Source organism: Lactuca serriola, chromosome 2, assembly GCF_051521515.1.
Source record: "Lactuca serriola cultivar US96UC23 chromosome 2, Lser_US96UC23_V15, whole genome shotgun sequence".
Classification (NCBI taxonomy): Eukaryota; Viridiplantae; Streptophyta; class Magnoliopsida; order Asterales; family Asteraceae; genus Lactuca; species Lactuca serriola.
In genome coordinates, this window is record NC_136409.1 from 105,236,829 (window position 1) to 105,242,190 (window position 5,362).

The following is a 5,362-nucleotide window of genomic DNA, read 5'->3' on the forward strand; positions in this document are numbered from 1 at the left end:
ATAGGATGTACCCTCTATCTAGATAACCATTCATTTCCAATCGACCTCATGCCTGTCTCAATGAAAAGTTTCGACATCATCGTTGGCATGGATTGGTTAAGTCTCGATCATGCTGACATTCTGTGTTTTGAGAAAGTCGTCCGTCTAAATCTTCCAAGTAGTGAAACCTTAGTGATCTACGGCGATAAACCAGGCACAAAGCTTTGAATCATTTCATGCATTCAAGCCCAGAAGTACTTACGAAAGGAGTACCATGCATTCTTAGCTCATGTTGTTGATGCGAACAAGGAAATAAAAGACTTGAAGAGCATCCGAGATGTCTTCGATTTCCCCGATATCTTTCCCGATCTCCCTGGGGTTCTCCCGCAGTGACAAGTCGAGTTCAAAATTGACTTAATTCCTGGAGCTACCCCTGTGGCCAAGTCGCCTTATTGTCAAGCACCCGCGGAGATGAAAGAACTATCCAGTCAACTGCACGAACTCCTCGGAAAAGGATTTATAAGGCCAAGCTTCTCGCCGTGGGGAGCACCGGTCTTATTCGTGAAGAAGAAAGACGGATCATTCCATATGTGCATCGACTACCACGAGCTTAACAAGTTGACAAGTAAGAACCGCTATCCTCTTCTGTGCATCGACGACTTGTTTGACCAACTCCAAGGAGCGAGCTACTTTTCTAAAATTGACTTAAGATCCGGGTACCATCAGCTACGAGTTCTAGATGAAGATATTCGCAAGACAGCCTTCCGAACTCGCTATGGTCGCTACAAGTTCATAGTGATGCCCTTCGGATTAACGAATGCGCCCGCAGTGTTCATGGATTTAATGAACAGGGTGTTCCGTCCTTACTTGGATAAGTTCGTGTTTGTATTCATCGATGATATACTTATCTATTCATGCAGTAAGGAGGAACATAGTCAACATCTACGCCAAATCTTGGAAACACTACGTGCAGAAAGGCTGTATGCGAAGTTCTCTAAATGCGAGTTTTGGATTCGGAGAGTCGAATTCCTGGGCCACGTGGTGAGCAAAGAGGGTATTCACGTGGATCCTTCCAAGATTAAGGCAATCGAGAACTGGTCAGCACCAAGAACGCCTACAGAAATTCATCAATTTCTATGCCTCGCTGGCTACTACCGCAGGTTCATTCAAAACTTCTCAAGAATAGCAAAGTAGGGATGAGATTTAGAACTGGAAAACCGTACCGGAACTGGGACCGTTAGAACCGGTTCCGGTTCCGGGTTTAAAAATTGTCTTTATCCGGGTTTCGGGTAATCCGGGTTTGGGTCCATCGGGTCCGGGTAAACCAGGTCTAAAAACCGGAACCGGTGTTAGGAACCAGAACCACTTTAGGGTCGGAACCCGTTTTTGTGAAATGTTTAAAAGACATATATCTCATTCGTTTCAACTCCGATTGACATGAAGTTTTTTCCAACATGTAGTTTAGAGTTTGTACATGATTTTAGACTATAAATTTTCCATTTTTAGTTTTATATTCATTGAATTACAGTCCCCCAAAGTCGAGATATTAAAGTTGGAAGTTTTTAGTGTTTCAGTTTTTTGTATTCGGTGAACGTTGTAAAACATGCATATCTAATTTGTTTGAAGTCGGATTGACATGTGGTTTTTTCCAACTTGTATTTTACATTTTGTACATGAGTTTAGACTATAATTTTGTCATTTTGGTTTAATATTCAATGATTTACAGTCTTCCGAAGTCGGGATATCAAAACTGAAAATTTTCAACTTTTCAGCTATTTGTTTTTGTACTTTGTATTATCTTAAAATGTTAACACATGCATATTTCATTCGTTTAAAGTCGGATTGATATGCGTTTTTTTTACAGAGTGTATTTTAGATTTTGTATCTGATTTTAGACTATAATATTGTTAATTTTGGTTTCATATTCAATTAGTTACAGACCCCCAAAGTCGGGATATCAATATGAAAATTTTCAAAGTTCAACCCACTAAGTAGTAAGTAATTACCAAAAAAATCTGGTTTTTCCAGGTTTCCGATTCCAACCTACCCACTTTGATGTATCCGGGTTTTCCGGTTCTAGACCCACTTTACCTGGTACCGTACCCGGCACCGAACCGGAACCGGTTCGGTTTTCGGTTCTAAAAAATCCCATTAATCGGTTCCAGGTTTTCTGGGTCCAGGTCCATTCGACCCGGGTTTAGACCCACTTTAATCCCTATAGCTAAGCCACTTACCACCCTGATGCAAAAGGGTGTAAATTTTAGCTGGGAAGAAAAACAGGAAAATGCATTCCAAACACTCAAACAAGCCCTATCTAGTGCACCGATACTATCCCTCCTAGAAGAGATAGAAGATCTCATAGTGTACTGCAATGCTTCCAACCAAGGGCTTGGTTGTGTTCTGATGCAACAGGGAAAGGTCATCGTCTATGCCTCAAAACAGCTAAAGACACACGAAGTTAACTAAACTACACACGATCTTGAGCTAGGAGCAATTATTTTTGCCCTAAAGATCTGGAGACATTACATGTATGGAACGAAAAGCACTATCTTTACAGACCACAAGAGCCTTCAACACATTTTTAATCATAAGGAACTCAACATGAGACAACAACAGTGGGTCTAGTTACTTAATGACTACGAGTGCGAATTTCGTTATCATCCCGGTAAAGCCAATGTAGTAGTAGACGCCCTAAGTCGGAAGGGATACTCAGGTCGTAGAGTCAAATCATTGACTATGACAATCCATTCGCACCTGTCCGCACAAATTAAAGAGGCTCAACAGGAAGCCTTGAAACTTGAGAATGTGGCGAGCGAAAACTTAAGGGGAATGGACAAAAATCGAGAAGTCAAGGGTAATGGAGTTCTATATCTCATGGATCGGATCTGGACACCAAGTCATGGTGGTTTCAGGGACGTGGTCATGAAGGAAGCACACAACACTCGATACTCCATTCACCTAGGCTCAGATAAGATGTATCTGGATCTTAAAAAGTTGTACTGGTGGCCTAACATGAAAGCAAAAAATTGTAACCTTCGTAGGTAAGTGTCTTACTTGTGCCAAGGTTAACGTCGAATACCAGAAACACTCAGGTCTATTACAACAACCAGAGATACCGGAGTGGAAGTGGGAGAGGATTACTATGGAATTCATAACTAAGTTGCCCAAGACAACGAGTGGTCTCGATACTATATGGGTGATCGTTGACAGGCTAACTAAGTCTGCACACTTCCTCCTGATAAAAGAAACGGACAAGATGGAAAAGCTAACCCAAACCTACATTAGAGAGATTGTATGACTGCATGGGGTGCCTATATCCATTATCTCTGATAGAGATAGTAGGTTCACCTCGAGATTCTGGCAGTCGCTGCAAAAGTTTTTCGGGACCAGGCTGGACATGAGTACAGCCGGTACCCACAAACTGATGGACAAAGTGAGAGGACTATTCAAACTCTAGAAGATATGTTGCGATCATGTGTGATAGACTTTGGAAAAGCATGGGATACTCATTTACCCCTTGTCAAGTTTTCCTATAATAACAGTTACCACACAAGCATGAAGGATGCTCCCTTTGAAGCCCTCTATGGCCGGAAGTGCAGATCCTCTCTGTGTTGGGCTGAGGTGGGCTACACCCAGTTAGCTAAAGGATAAGTTCCTGGAAGCACTCTCACCGGTCCTGAAATCATCTGAGCGACGACAGAAAAGATTGTACAAATTCACAAGATACTAAAAGCCTCATGAGATCAAAAGAAAAGCTATGTTGATAAACGACGAAAACCCTTGGAATTACAGGTCGGTGACTTTATTCTATTGAAATTCTCACCCTGGAAGGGCATGTTACACTTTGGAAAGCGTGGTAAACTTAATCCAAGGTATATTGGGCCTTTTGAGATTCTCTCAAGAATCGGCCCAGTAGCTTACAAACTTCGCCTTCCACAAGAACTTAGCAATATACACTCTACCTTCCATGTATCAAACCTAAAGAAGTGTTTTTCTGATGAGACACTTTTTATACCTCTCGAAGAGGTCGAACTAAATGAGAACTTACACTTCATGGAGGAACCCGTAGAAATCATGGATAGGGAAGTGAAGCAAATGAAACAGAGTCGTATCCCGATAGTGAAGGTCCGCTGGAGTGCAAAGCGAGGACCCAAACTCACTTGAGAGCGAGACGATCAAATGAAACTCAAGTATCCTCATATTTTCCATTAGACTATGTGTGTTTCTTAATCTTAATTTCGGGACGAAATTCCCTTTAACGAGGGGATGATGTGACAACCCGAAATCTCTATCTGTAACTCAATCCAATCAATCAAAAGTCAGACTTGTTTATGATATCGCTTTACTGTGTTTAGGGTCAGTTTGAGAGTCTCTAAGCCTAGTACACTTACGGCTTGGATGTTGAGAAGTGTTAGCTTGGGATTAGAGGAATGAAATCGAACCAGAAAACTCATCAAAGGGTGTTCACGGCCACAAACTCAGTTCACGGTCGTGAACCCCTCTCCATATATATACATTTCTTTCATTTATTCCTCATTTCTTCCATCCTTGGCCGAAAACCTCTCAAGTATCATCCAACAAAGGCTATCATTTCACCCCAAAAATGTAAGTATCTCATCCCTTCACTTGTTCACGCTTAGAAACCCCTTTATTGTAGCTTTGATTCATCACTTTTCATCACCATCTTCAAGATCTTGAAGGGTCCTGGTCGTGAACCCTTCATCAAGGGCTGTGAATCCTTCATAAGATTATGGGCCGTGAAAACCCTAAGGTCGTGAACTCCCCCTTTTTTGGCCGTGATCACCTTTCAGCCTTCTAGTTTCGATTCCAACACCTTATTGCAAGTGTTTCCTACTTCCTAAGGCTGTTTACTATGCATATTAGTTGTTATAGACACTAATTGTATGAATATATATGTTATTATATGCTATATAGGATCCATTGGTGCTTCGGGACTTCATTTGTGAACTCAAACATCCTATATCTATCTTTCCTAGCAATCACTCGCTAACAGGTGAGTCCATACCCCTATAATCAACCTTTTACATGTTTTAAATGCTTTTAAGGGGGAGAATACAAGTTAAAATACAATGATATTGTGTTTGTTTATACATTTTGATTACTTACAAACAAAAGGACTTTACTGTTTTTAAACATTATTAAACTTTATTTCAAAACTCTTTTCAAACTAGTTATAAACTCTTTTATTTTCAAAACCATATTCATATAGATATTTATGTATAAATATGCTTTAATGGACTTAGGACTAATGTTAATGACCTTGACTCTTGTTCCTTGTTTGGTTGTGAGCTTAGGGTAGGATTCACTAGTCTGAATGTTGATTAACTTATAATTATACATACTAAATACTTATATGGATATT